This window comes from Cupressus sempervirens, chromosome 4 (assembly GCF_028749045.1).
Source record: "Cupressus sempervirens isolate cs-2001-9-10 chromosome 4, ASM2874904v1, whole genome shotgun sequence".
NCBI classification, from domain to species: domain Eukaryota; kingdom Viridiplantae; phylum Streptophyta; class Pinopsida; order Cupressales; family Cupressaceae; genus Cupressus; species Cupressus sempervirens.
Window position 1 is genome coordinate 432,533,209 of NC_143121.1, and position 15,640 is coordinate 432,548,848.

A 15,640-nucleotide genomic window follows, 5' to 3' on the forward strand; every position below is an offset into this window, starting at 1 on the left:
AGGTACAAAACACATGATAATATTCCAGCCACTTTACATGATGCACTTGTTAAAGCTTTATAAGAAATGCAAATCTTCCGACACAGTATACTAGGACTTAATCACTATTTTGAAATTCACTAAAAGACGTGACATGACTAGAAATTTTAACTTCAAAGGAAACTAAAAGAGTGAAATAGAAGATTCAACATATTACATATATGGATTAAAATCACAAGATCTAGGAACCAAAAACTAAATAAATTTAATTAGAAATGACATAGAAGTTCAAATACATTCATTATTTGAAATAATTCCTAAAATGTCACTATAAGCATAGAAAAATATTCTTCAATCCTTTCATAATAGAGAAATTATAGTCCTATTAATAATATCTAGTCTTGATGATGGGTGAGGTTGGTGATGTCACAACTTACATCATTTAATTCATGTTTATTGAATCAAGTGTCTTAAAATTGTATGTGATATGGAGTTTCCAAATTTGAGGGAGAGGAGGTTGTGTTTTGTATCTCTCAGTCATGATTTGTTGAGAGATGTCTTATAAGTTTGCTAAAGTTGGAACTTCTAATAATTGGTTTTATTCTATGGTTTGCTAATCATAAATGACATAGAAGTTCAAATGCATTCAGTATCAAAAATAAACCCAAAAGGTCACTATAAGCATAGTTGTAATGTCCCCTCTTGAACAATTGTTAGTAATTAAATAGAACCACACTAGCCTATTTTTTTCTCTCATAGGGTGTGTATTTAATAAATAAAGGGACACAACCCCTAGAATTTAATAGGGCAAGTCTTTAACAAGAAATCACATGATAATAAGTATTTATTCTTTACATCTTTGATATTTTATTTTCTCTACAAGAAGTTGAAGGATACAACCCCCAGAATTTCAAGCTTGGACAAAACCCCAAGCCAATCTTGGACAAATAGAACTATTTTAATCACAATGACATAATCATTAAATTCAGTAACCTCATTCAGAAGGTAGAAGTAGTTTGGTTGAATACATGGGCAAGTTGATCTAATTTTATCATGCTATGGTTGAAGCTTGATTCCTAGTACAAAACACATCCTCCAAATGGAATTGTAGCTCCTAATTCATGCCTTCACATGTAGAAACTAAAATACAAAAACTTTTTTATTGCAGCTACTTATGAGTTTAGAGCTAGTATTTCCAGATTTATATAGTAGCATATTATGTCTTCACCTCATCCTAATTTACATCACAACTAAAAATCAAATTGTTTGTAGTTTCTTACCAATCATTTGCACGTCACAAATTATGTTTATCTATGTTTCTTTTTCAAAAGTCCCATGAGATAAACTATGTTTTTGTTTCAATTTCTATCTGATTCTACAATTAGTAGAAATAAAATAGATAGGATATTTCAATGGTATCAAAGCTACAAACCTTGATAGCCTATGTGGGTTTCAATTATAGGTTTTCTTTTTGAGTACATGCCACAAAATTTGTTTTGCATGTTAGAATTGAAGTTTTTTTTCATGCCTAGCCCAATGCATGCTTCTATAAAGTGGTTCTATGTATACCAAAGGGTCTAAACCACACAAATATAATATAGGAAGTAGGTCAAGGCAACAAGAAGACGTTAAAATGAACCCAACTGAATTTGGGATGGGATAAAGAAAAGATGGAATGCCATAGAGGGAATCAAATAATCAACTTAATGATATCTTGACAATTTTTTCTCAACAACAACAACAACTATAGAGTCAAAAACATTAACAACAATAGGAGCTACAGATGCAACAACAAAAACAAATGTTGCAGCATTTTAAAGATTGTACAATCATAGAAATTGGACAATTAAGAGTTTGACGTTCAAGGTTAGGAAGGTCTAGTAATCGACATAGTAGAAGTGAAGAAGAGAATGAGAAGAAAAATAGAGTAGCCTCTAACATTTTGAGAATAGAAAATACAAGGTCTGGTCGACCATTATGTCCAACTTTTTTACCTTGTCTAGCAAAAATAGAATCCATTCCTAAGGTTGAGGTAGAAGAAATGCACATCACAAATGATATTATAGAAGCACAAAATGAATACATAAAACTTCCAATTGATGTAAGGAAACTAATGAATTTAAATTAGTTTACGAACCAACATAAGGAAAAAGCTAGGAATCATTTGGAAGGGCAAGGAAAGAGGCCTAGAGGGAAATCTAGATGAGGCTTCCGACTAGTGGAGTACAAGGATGCCTTGACCAAAACTACGATTTCAAATTTCAATGGAATCAAAGAAATATCAGCTAGATCATGGATTCATAAGTTGGATACCTTTTTGGCATTCAAGCCCATGGAAGAAGAAAAGGTGATTCAATTTTCCACCATGCACCTAGAAAGAATAACACACAATTAGTGGCACCACAAGACTTGTTTCCTTGGATCAAACCTTGGTTCACTCGCTTTGACTAGAAAGACATAAAAGTTTATTAGAAGGAATTGACACAACTCAATCGGGAGGACATCTAGAGTCTTACATCAATGAATTCCAAAACAATTCTGTAATGGTCTCTGATATTCCTCAAAAATGGGTAACAATGGTCTTCATTGAAGGTATAAGTGACAAATTAAAAGGTTTTGTTAAGGCTCATCAATGTAGTTCATTAGATGATAATATTAGGTTAGCTATGTATTTTGAAGTTACAACTTCCTATCTATCAAAAAATAAAGATATAAGCCCTTGGAAATTTAATAAGAAAAGTTACAATTAACAAAAGAACATGAGTTTCATAGAAGTCCATTCAGAAAAGGAAAGATTCATTTGATAAAAGTCCATTCGGATGATGAGGAATAGAATGGGAAGGAAGACAACACAGATGAGGATGTTACACAAGAGGTTCAACCTCAATAGATTGAGTTGGAAGATACTAGAGACAATGTGAATCCTCTCATTTTCCAAATTATCGAGAGTACCTCAGAACTATCCTTTCCATGTGAAAGGCATCTTTAAAGGAAAAAGAATGGTATTTTTAGTTGATGGTAGAGATATAAACAATTTTATATATGAAGGATTGGTGAGAGCATAGACTAAAATTTGAGGAATTCTCTAGATTCAACATTATTGTTGCAAATGGTTTTTTTGTTAAGTTGAAATTGAGTTGTGCCACAACTAAACATATAGATGTAAGAGGATACATTGAAACGTGATTTATATGTACTTGGGTTGAGTAATGTGGATGTTATTTTAGGAGTACATTGGCTGAAATCACTTGAATGTTATGTTTAGGAATTTAAATAGATGTAGTTGGAATTCATGGTTAATAGAAAGAAAACAATACTTAAGGACATGGTTGATGGTGAGCCACAAGTGGTTTTTACAAACAAGATGGAGGCTCTTTCTAGACATAATAATGTGGAATGGGTAGCTCAATCATTTATTTCTATAAAAAACTCCCACTTGCTATGAGTCATCTTATCATATTGATATTCAAACCATGTTAAATAAATGTAGTTCAATATTTGGAGATATTCCTCCTCGCCATCCACCTGATAGGGGGTTTGAGAATGTGATTAAGATGGAAGGGGACTCAAAGCCTATTATCACAAAACCTTAGAGGCATCCTCACCATTTTAAACAAGAAATTGAAAAAATAATCAAAGAGTTTTGAAATGGGCTACATTCGTTCTAATTCCATCCCTTTTTCTTCTTTCGTTGTGTTAGTCAAGGAGGATGGAATATTACACATGTGTCTAAACTACAAGAAACTTAAAAAGATAACCATTAAGAACAAATACTCCATACCTAGGATTGATGAGTTTCCATATGAGTTACACGATGTTGTTTACTTCTTTAAAGTTAATTTGCGCTCTAGCTATCACCAAATTAGTGTAGAGGAAGAGTATATAGAAAATACTTATTTTTGTTGTCACTATGGAGATTTCAAGTTCCTACTTATGCCCTTTGGACTCACAAATACTGCAATGACATTTTAGTCCTTCATGAATCACACTTTTCAAGAACAATTGCAAAAGTTTGTTCTAGTGTTTTTTTATGACATTTTGATATACAAGCAACATTTGGATGAAGTATTGGGTATCATGGAATTAGGTTCATTATTTACAAACAAGCACCAAATGTAATTTGGGATGATAGAGATTGTCTTTTTAGGATACGTGATTGGATTTTATGGTGTAAAAGTGCACAAAAATGTAGTCATTCCTCGATTCGCCACCATCAAAAAACATGTGTGAATTGAGAGGATTCTTAGACTTGTGTAGTTGCTACAAGCACCAAATATAATTTGGGATGATAAAGATTGTCTTTTTAGGACACATGATTGAATTTTATGGTGTAAAAGTGCACGAAAATGTAGTCATTCCTCAATTCGCCGCTATCAAAAAACATGTATGAATTGAGAGGATTCTTAGAGTTGTGTAACTGCTACAAGATATTTGTGTGTGGGTTCTCATAGTTGGAATCACCCTTGACTAATCTTACTAAGAAGGGGGCATTCCATTGGTCTACAAAGACCTAAGTTATATTTGACAAACTCATAGAAGTTATGAGCACATGCCTAAGTATTAGCATCAACTAGCTTCCCTCAACCATTTGTTGTTAAGTGTGATGTATCGAGATAGGGGATTGGTGTAGTAATAATGCAAAATAATAATCCTGTTGCATTTGAGAGTAGGAAACTTAGAGGTTCATAGAGATTGTACTCCACATATGGTAAGGAAAACTCTAGCAATTATGCATGCTCTAGCTATGTTTATACATTACCTTGTCAGGGTCAAATTTGTGGTCCAAAAAGATCACAATAGTCTCAAGTACATTTTGGAGAAAAAATATCTAAATGTGAGGAAACAAAAGTAAATAATAAATATTAAGGATTACTAATTTTCTGTTGAGCATATAAAGGGTAAGAAAAATGTGATTAATGATGCTTTGTCTAGGAAACCAACACTTTTCTCTCTCATTGAGATTTCAACTAAAAAGAGATCTCAACTCTTGACCGAATATATGAAGGATACATTTGCTTCTTATTCGATTGATGACAAGTTACAAGATGAAAAGTATGCAATAATGGATGGTATAATTTATTACAAGAACAAAATTTATCTTGTGCCAGATTCCAAGTTGTAGGCCAAGATTTTGATGGCATGACATGATGCACCATTAGCAAGATACCTAGGTTTCTTTAAAACCTCTCATTCGATTCACGAGAGGTTTACTTGGAAGGGATTGAAAGATTTACAACATGTTAAAGTGTCTAACTATCTAGAAAAAAATTAGAGCATGCATTCCTTGCATGCCTACTACAACCACTTTTGATACCCTAGTAGAAATGGGAAGGGATATCAATGGATTTTATCACAGGTCTACCCGAAGTGCAAGGGAAAGATTGTATCTTTGTAGTTGTAGATAGGTTAATGAAATATTCTCATTTCTTTTTCATTGCTACTAAATTTTTAACATGCTAGGCTTTTGAATTATTTTTCAAGGAGGCGTTTAGGTTGCATGGCCTACCTAGGACCATTGTAAGTTATGTGGATAACAGATTCATCAATATGTTTTGGTATGAGTTGTTCTTACTAGAAGGTCATGAAATGACTTCAAGCACTAGTTACCATTCTCAAATGAATGGGGAGAAATATATTGTAAAAAAATAGGTGGAGGGATACCCTAAGAACTATGTTTGAGGGAAATAATGTGATTGGGTAAGGTGGATTCATTTAGGTGTGTATTTTTACAATCCCACCTATCATATGTCAATTGTTGTGTCCCCATTCAGGACCTTGTAGAACTATGATGGTTTATGATTCATATGAATGACATTTGATGGTAGTAAGGTTCCTTGTACAAAGGAGATAATTCAGATTTATCATGATATTCTCTAGGCACTAAAAAGTGACTTCCAATAGGCCTAAAATCAATAGAAAATGCATGCAGATAGGTATAGAGTGGAGAGAACATTTCAAGTTATGCACTTAGTTTTCTTACATGTACAATCATATAGGCAGTCTTCATTGAAGAGTAGTGGGGCAAAAAAGTTGAAGCCACATTTTTATGGTCCCTACAAAATACTTAGGATGATTGGTGAATTTGCATATAAATTGGATCTTGCCAAGGGAAGTAAGATTAACAACATTTTCATGTTTCTTACCTAAATAAAGCATTGGGTCAACATACAGTTGCGTGTCAAGAGCTACCACCATTAGATGAAGAAGAGAAATCAGTATTGGTGCTTGAGGGTTCTTGAGAAATAAAATTGGAGCTGATTAAATGGAGGGGTTTACATGTTAATGGTTTGAATTAGAATAAAAGAATGCAATATGCAAAAATACCATTAAAAAAGACAAATTTTATCCTGGGAAAACCTTCCTACTCAGGGAAAAACCTAGCCATGCCAAAGATGATACTTTTATTCAGATTTCAAATTAAATACCAATTAATTCCTTCCTTATCATTGACGTCTACTTGCAGTCAACCAATAACATGTTGGAAGCATGAATGCTAATGAAATTCCTATGGGGGAGTATTGTAGAAACATTATTTTCATGATATGTTACATTCATGACGGTGTTTGTCATTGATGTCAACATAGTAGTTTTATGTGGTATCTGACAAAAGACCAGTAAATATCAAGTTGGTATGGATAGATAATTGAGTATTTTCACTAAGAAAGGTTAAAGGGAGATACTACTAAGTGTCTAATATATACAAATAACCTCGAGAGAAAAAGATATTAAGTTTAGAAGAAGTTATGTAAGTTTTGGTGAAGACTGTTATGAGATAGAGTTTACAGAAGCATGTTTTGGTAAACTTGTTATATCTCTTAGCAGAGTTGTTATTCTAAGAAGAAAGGTTAAAGGCTTGTAGAAGACATGTTGGAGATGATGTGGCTAAGCTCGCTTGTCATAACATTACACATATGGAAAGTTATACAAGTTACAAGGCGATATATTAATGTTATCGCTAAGTATAACATGTTCTTAATGAGGTCCTATAATAATTAATTGAGAAGGTGTAATAGACGACTCAGGGAATTTTTTTATGGGTTTGGTATAAAGGAAGGACATTTTCCTATGTTATGGATGAACTTATGAAGGATTGCAAGAAGCACGAAGAGTGGAATAGAAGAGAGAAAAGTTGATATGTGAGTATAAGCAGAGAAGAGTGACGTTGGAGAAAACTTCATTCTAAGGTTTTATTTTGAGATCCAAGGTTTGATATTTGGATTTGAGGTTCATGACCTAGTCTACAAGGTTTGACAGTGATTAGTCTGGTTGATAGGACAGAGGAAAGAGGATAAAGCACAGTATGAACAATTATTCTACAAGGAATAGTTGAGAGATCAGTTGGATAGTGAAGTTCAATGGTCTTGCCCCAAAAGCTATTTGGACAGTGGGTCCTTTTGCCTTCTACAACTCCTAATAGGGTTGGAATCTCCTAACAAGGATTCAAAGTCTCCTAATAGGGATTCTTATGTACTGAAATTATTTATAGACTCCTAATAGGGTCCATCTAAGGAATATATATAGTATATTTTTGTGGGCATCATTCCCACTGGGGTTTTCCCTCTAATCAAAGGTTTCCCTAGTTAACAAATCTGGTGTAATTGTGTATGGGCATCTTGTTATTGTTGCTTTTTACTTTGATTGGATGGTTAAGATTAATTAAGGTTGATAAATGTTTTAATTGGATAACTGATTCAACCCCCCCTCCCCCCTCCCCCTCTCTCAGTTATCTTGGTGGACTATTATTTCTAACATAATCCTTACTACAAAAGTTTTTGAGTCTCTCAATAACAAAACTGCTAATAAAACATGTGGATCACATCCAAAACAATCGATCATCCAATGATCATGAATATACTCTACAGTAAACAAAATATATATCTACAATAATCAACCAAAATATGAATATAATGTCGAGTTGCTCACAACAAACAAGCAATCAAGAATCTCATGAAAAGAGTGTGCACTGAAGCACTCAAATCTCGATAACTAATTAGCTAGAAAGATAATATAAAGTCCAAAAAGATCTGACAATCTTCATAACCAAGCCAATAAAAGTCCACATGGAATATATCTGTGAGCATCTCTTCATTTGCATATACCAACTGCCTTTCTCTTTCCATGTGCAAGTAAGGATAAGACATCCTAGAAACTAAAGAGGCACCAATGATGACAATAAGATTCATCTATAATACGCATAATGTAAAACATAAATGAATCCACATGCTACCTTCTTCAATCACAAATTACATGATAATATGACATAGAGTGAGTATGAAATGAAACAACTACAATTGGAACATTAAATGATAACTAAATGTGGCTACTTCACAACATAGGAGTCTTCAACATGCAGCAAAACATAATGTCATATCATATATGATAGTGCCAAGACAACACACATAAGGCACCATGTATATGCTCCATTGTAGAATAAAAACACTTAAATAAGTAACTCTCTCACAACTATAAAACTTCAACATTACCTATTGAGCGTGCTACGTGGGAATGCAAAGAGATACTGCAACATTCTAGTCCATAGTTGCTAGATTACCAACAATCCTAGGAAGGGAGGGTTGTAATGTCCCCTCTCGAATAGTAGTTAGTAATTTAAAAAAAAAAAAAATCTAACATATTTTTGTCCCTCATAAGCTATGTTTTTAATAAATAAAGAGACTAGGTGGTATTTTAAACATTTGGAAAAAAGCTAAAGTCCCAACAAATATTATTTTAGTTATTCGTTATGGGGCCACAATTTAAGTTCCTATTTTTTTGGTCATGAGTTGTGGGGCCACTCTTTTGTTACCTCATTATCAAGGTAGGTTGATTTTTTTAGCAATTACCATTGGTTGGGTTTCAAAGTTGGAAGAAAGAAAATATCTACCTTCTTGGGTCACTGAAGTCTTTAAGAAGAAATCAGATGATGAGAAGTATTTATTCTTTACATCTTTGATATTTTATTTTCACTACCAGAAGTCAAAATTCTTTGCCTTTCAGGATGCAACCCCAACAAGTCTAGGCTTGGACAAAACCCCAAAACAGATATCATGTATTCTAATCTTAATAACATGATCATTAAGTTCAATAACCCCATTCAGAAGGTAGAAGTGATTCAATCTAATACAAGGGTAGGTTGATCTATTTTTTCATGTTAAAGTTGAAGCTTGACTCTTAGTACAAAATACAACCTTCAAATAGAACCATAGTTCTTAATTCATGCCTTGGAAATCACACACACAAAGTAAAATCAAGCATTTTTTTTATCACAACTTCTCTCAAGTTTGGAGCTGGTATTTATAGCATCATATTATGAATTTACATATTCCTAATCTAAGTCGCAAGTAAAGGTTAGATTGTTCCCATTTTCTTAAAGGTTATCTGGATCTCTCAAAATCATATGTTCATCTGTGTTTCTTTTTCAAAAATCTCATGAGTTAAACTATGTTCTGGTTTTAGTTTCTATTTGACTCTACAAATTAATTAAAATAAAATAGAAAGGATATTTCAATAGTAATATATATTTTCACTCCGTTCATAATAGATAAATTGAAGTCTGAGTAATAATTTCTAGTCTTGATGATGGGTGATGTCTTTGATGTCACAACTCACATCATTTAATTCATGTTTATTGAATTAGGTGTCTTAAAGTTGTATGTGATAAGGGTGTATACAAATTAGGTTTGGGAGTGGGGGGGGGGGGGTTCATAGTGAAAGTGTTTTGTATCTCTCAGTCATGCTCTAGTAAGAGATGTCATATAGGTCGACTAAAGGTGAAACTTCTATACTTGATTCTATTCTATGGTCTTCATCTCAACTAACCTTTTCTATGCTAAAATGATTCAACCCATAATAAAGATAATAAGATTAGATTATTTTGAACTATCACACTCTTTAAATAAATGAATTCGATATTTTACTTTACAATGTGGAAACTAGACTATTAGTCTAATTTGTATGAATAAAACTATTTTATGCTTGTAGAAATATAAAGGACACATTTGATCTAAACTCGCACATTACATAAAAGCATCTAAAATTTCATGAATCAAATCCAATAAGGTTTTTATCTAATCTTTTCTTGCTACAACTTATTTTAATATTAATTGGAAACATGGCTAGGTACAAATGGAACAAATACTAAATTTATTTGAAAGCATTTAACTAGAAAATGCATGAAGTAATGATACTACAAACTAAACTATGACAACAATATTATACTATTGATTCATATTACCATGACAAATCAAATTTGTCAATCTACAACTTGAAATTAATGGAAGTAAGTATAGATACTGAGATCTGCTGAACTTAAAATGAAATAAATGCTAGAAAGAGATCACCTTATTCTGATAGAGTTGACCCTACTCTTCTTCTGGAAGGATTTGTGTACACAAAACTTAGATTTGCTTCCTTGAATTTACATTAAAATTGGCCCTTGAAAGGAGCACAACAAAGTTCTGATTAAGAAATTTCAAGAAAATAAAAAGATGGAAATGAAACTTGCTCACTAACTCACTCCCATCTATGAAGGACTAGTAGATATATGTACTCTTATTTTTAAATTCAAAAACTAAAGGCGTCAATTAAAATTTTGAGCATTGGTTACAACAAATTGAATAAAAGAAAAGTGTTCTAAAACAAAATTCTTCTTCAACATAAGTAAATCTGAGAGTTTCACATCATGTCAAAGTAGTTAACTTGAAAACAACAAATATGGTGGCAAGTCTAGACTGGCTGGGAGCTCAACATTACTAACAAAAAAGAACACAAATCTAAGTCATCAAATGACTATTTGATAACTAAAACACAATCCATAATGATAGGCATAGATATAACATAGAAAAAAATATCATAAAGGACATCTATCATTAGCTTTCAACATGTAAACACTTATTTCTAAATGTTAATTCTAGTTTATCCCTTAATTAGCTAAGTATGGATACAAAAGATTTAACATGAACTCCACAACAAAATAGTGAAGACACAAAACATACAAGAGAGCATGCGAAACCAACATATGCAAATTTTGTGTACCTTGAAGGAACATTTGAGAGGAATTCTTCAAAAACACCCATGAGGATGCCAAGTGAAATGCCTCATATTATATATGAGAATTCAATATTTAACCCCTTACTAAAATAAGAGAACAAAGAATGCAAATATGAAGTAATTTAAATCTTGGCTTCGGGTCACTAAAGATATATGTTGGATTTGACAACCCATCAAGTGTTCTTTGCCTATGGAGAAAAAAACAAACAAACTCTGGTTCCAAGAAAAAAGAAGTGAAAAGGAAACAAGCAGTGGGAAAATTATAACCTTCATATGTCGGATTCCAATGGTGCCCAATATTCTTTAGATATATAATAATGCACCTATAATTCTTAGAAGGATTCATTGAAATCAATCATTGATAGAAATGAAAAACTTTCCAAAGCAAGTTGTGTGGCTTCAGATGTGAAAATTTAGTTGTGTCAAGATGTAATATTTGTTTGACCTAGGCAAGATCAATATCTAAACACAAAACAATTGCAAAGATTGACCATGTCGCCTCTTGTTTAACAATTCCTTCATATGATCTTCACCTAGCAATGCTCCACCCAAAATAAAAGGAAATGGGAGTTGATTAAGCAATAAAACAACAATCTACAACCCATAAGAACTCAAATACAATTAATATTTCTACTCACATAAACATCTAAAACTACACATAAAATAAATAAATGATATCCTACATACTTATGTTCTCTTACAATCTCCAAGGCTCAAAATATTCATACAAGAAGATGAAACTTCTAGATCCACAAAATATGGAACAATCTTCCAAAAATATTTTTAAAATGCTAATTAAGATCTAGAAACTTTAGTTTCCAAAATTTGAATATTTATCAAATATTTTATTGCTCCTGCATCAGACTCTCCAGGAAGAAAGGTTTATTACCTCTTGGTCATTACTCTTTAATCCAACTCTCAAGGAACCAAAAAAAAAAATTTGTGCACTCTTGTCCATGATTTCTTCTAGCTACTTTTGTTGCTTGTACCTTGTCTCACATTTTCCAATTGCATGTGCATTTAATGCAACTTATTTCCTTCATGGATCCCTAAATTTATTTTGTGGTTGTCCACTTGACCTAATTAAAACAATTTCATTCTAGTATTGAACCTTCTCATTAACTTTTTCCTCTTCATCTCTTGTTATGGTGTTTCTCTCCTTAATCTTTTAGGTTTCGATACTTTACATTGCAATGATCCACTTGCCCCACTGGTCTATTATGTTGAGATCAATTGATTTTTGTTGTTGATTGTCCTTTTCACTTCAATGTGCTTCCTCTTAGGTAGTTCATTCATCAACATACATAACTTCTCAATCTCAATATCTAGCATACTCCCTCATTGATCCATGCTTCTAAGACTGCTCCCTTGTAGCTCTATTTCAAAATTTAAGACATGTATGGCCTCCATTTCCATTTTACTATTAAGCTTCCATTCTTCATCACTAGCCATTTTTTCAATAATGTTTAAGACACTTTCTTTTCTCCTCCATGATTTGTTTATGAAAGATTGACTTTTGTATTCCAAACTCTCACTTGTGCATACATCTGCACATAAAATAAATTTATTAAATAGAAAACATTAAATACCCAAAAATTACTATCAACTATAAGGATGATTGCTTCCTTCTATTCATTGTACTCTACAAATATGTAGTTTGTTTTCCTTCAATATGAATTTATGTCTCTTTGAACCTTTAATTCTTCTTTTACAGTTTGTTGATAATATTTTCTTTGATATGTAAGAGATTTTATTTGACATTTTCTTCTTTTTTCTTCTCTATGATTCCTATTTGCAACCTCTTCAAAGTCCTCAGTCTTTGAATTGACTATTGGTTCCTCTAGAATCCTTAATTTTGCATTCAAATCTATATTTCTAAGCTTGTCATCCCCCATTCCTAATGCTAAACATTTCTTGTTTCATTCTAAGGTTCTCTCAATAACCTCTTCAACAATTTGATATCAAATTTAATCTACATCATATTTGAATGCTTCTTTTGACTCTCTCCATAAGACAACATCCCCCTATTCACTATAACAATAGGTTCTTGCAACTCCTCCCCAATAGTTGTGTTTGGCAATTGTGTATGATTTCCACTACGATTGCCTTCATAAAATAATTTTCCCTCTTTCTCTAGCAATTTTTTTTTTATTGTATTCTTATGATTGTTTTCAATGATTGTCTATCTTTTTCAATACCTACAAATACACAAATTATGAGTTTTTAAAACATAAGACAATGTATCCTCATTTGATGTCTCAGTTGTTAGATCTTCTTGTTGATATAAAGTTTCCAACAATCAATGAAATTTTAATGAAGTCTCTTAACTTCTACATTATCATTATCCTATCTAAGGAATGATCCCTTCTCTATTCCACAATAGTGAACTTCTTCTTCCTTAATCTTAGCTCCTTTGAGTTGTTTCTTCCACCAAGAACTCAACATGGACCATGGATTTTTCCTCATCTTTCTTCTAAATAATTCCTTAACAAGTCATGTGACTTTATTCATTCTCCATCCATATCTTTGATCTTTATGTCATTTTCTTTAGCATCTGCCTCCATTCTATTACATCTTTTACTCAAACCCTTGTCATGACTATTAATAATCATCTTTACTTTTCCTTTGTGAATTTTCGTTTTCCACTTGTGAGCTACACTTAGCCTCTAGAATAGAAAGTCTATTCACCTTGGTATGACTACCTCACCTAGCCTCTCTCCTCTAAACTTGGTTGTTTGGTAACAATAGTTGTCTCTTTTGGAACCTTTGAGCTTTCTTTACTGTTCTAGGCATTTGCATCTACTCACTCTCAAGAGCTTCACCTACTCCTTCTTTGGGCAACTCTACAATTATGGAGTTGTCTTAGCAACTTCTAAAAAACCTCTATTGGAATTTGTTCTCCTCACAATTTTTTTTATTAGGGTTTCCATAAATTTATTTCTCTCTCTACTAGTACATGTGTTCAACAAGTTCTTTGTTCAACTGTCAACTATTGATCATAAAGACCATGTTATCTTTTGGATATCAATAGATCTACTTATTCAAGAACCTCCAAGTTCTTTTCTTCACAAGTTGTTGCAATACTATTTCTTTCATCAATCTTGTCAAGTTGCTACAAGAACCTCTAAGTTCTTTTCTTCACAAGGTGTTGCAATACTATTTCTGCCATCAATCTTCTCAAGTTGCTTTCAAGTTGCTATTATGAATTCTCCCCCAACATTGCTTCTTGGCTGGAATCTTTTGGCTTTGCCTTTGGGAGTCATTAATTTGGATGTTTTGAACTTCTTTTCAAAACAACCCTTATTTAACAATTAAACTTGGATGCTAGGTAACACCAATCATGCACCCTTTTTACACACTGATGACTTCTTCATGACTATAAGATTTTACTTGTCTCATGAGAAAGACTTTACATTGACACTCACTTAGTGACTATCTTTTATTTCAAAACTTGACACACCCTTGCAAGAGGATTCCAACTTCATAAATTTTCATGACCAACCTATGTCTTCTTAAAAAATTGTCACCAATCCTTCAAACAAAATATCAATAATTCATAGCTGTAAACACGAATCAAAATAGATATACCCGCAAATGCATGGATTTTTATAGAGTCTCCATAATCGTAATATTTAGTTACATCCTTGCAATTTTCTAGTCTACACACATGTCCTCAATCTTCACAACTATTATACGTAACTTCTTTCTCAAAAGTTTAATATTGTCTATTTCTACAAGAAGTTATACTAGATTCTTAGGGATGAATTTTAGGGCACTCTTACTTTTTGTGACTTATACAATCCTATTACGTTTGAGAACTCCTCTTGATTTGATTATGTGAATTCTCTACATGATTCTCTCTTTGTTTTATACAACATGTGGCAATAGTTATATGTTCCAATGATAAGAATCACTTCTTAATATCCAACTATACTTTTAAAACTTTCCAAATATAATAAATTGTCGATTGCCTTCGCATAAATAATCACATAACCAATACCAAAATACCAATTCAATTCCTAAACATTTTGGCATCGTTAGCCCACTACTCGACCTTGGCAACAACCTACATCTCCTCCTTCTACCAAAGCTCTATTAGAAATAGATAATATTGAGAGGGGGGTGGTGAATCAGTATTCTAAAAACTTTTTCCCACAACTAAATATTGTTAATTACTTTATAACCTGCATATGAAAGTAAACCAACAATATTTAACAGTAAATATAACCATGCACACAGTGAACTCCTAACAGCATTATTTGTTAACTAGGGAAACCCAAGCCAAGGGAAAACCTAGTGGAGATGATACCCACTAGATGATTCACTAAACAACAAGATCGTGTTAAGGATATTAACCCTGTTACGAGTCTATGAAGTACATATAGTGCCTTGATTCCTTGTTAGGAGACTAGACCTTGTTAGAAGCCTCAACTCTGTTAATAGTTTCTTCAACCCTATTAGAAGTTGGTAGAACAAATACACTTTATGCAAGAAGATTCCAATCGCCTAACATGCAATTATACAATTCAGTTCTTCACAAGAATAGATATAAATAGAATACTTGATGTCTATTGTGCTTCCCACTTGTTTTGATCATACATCAGAATTCACATCA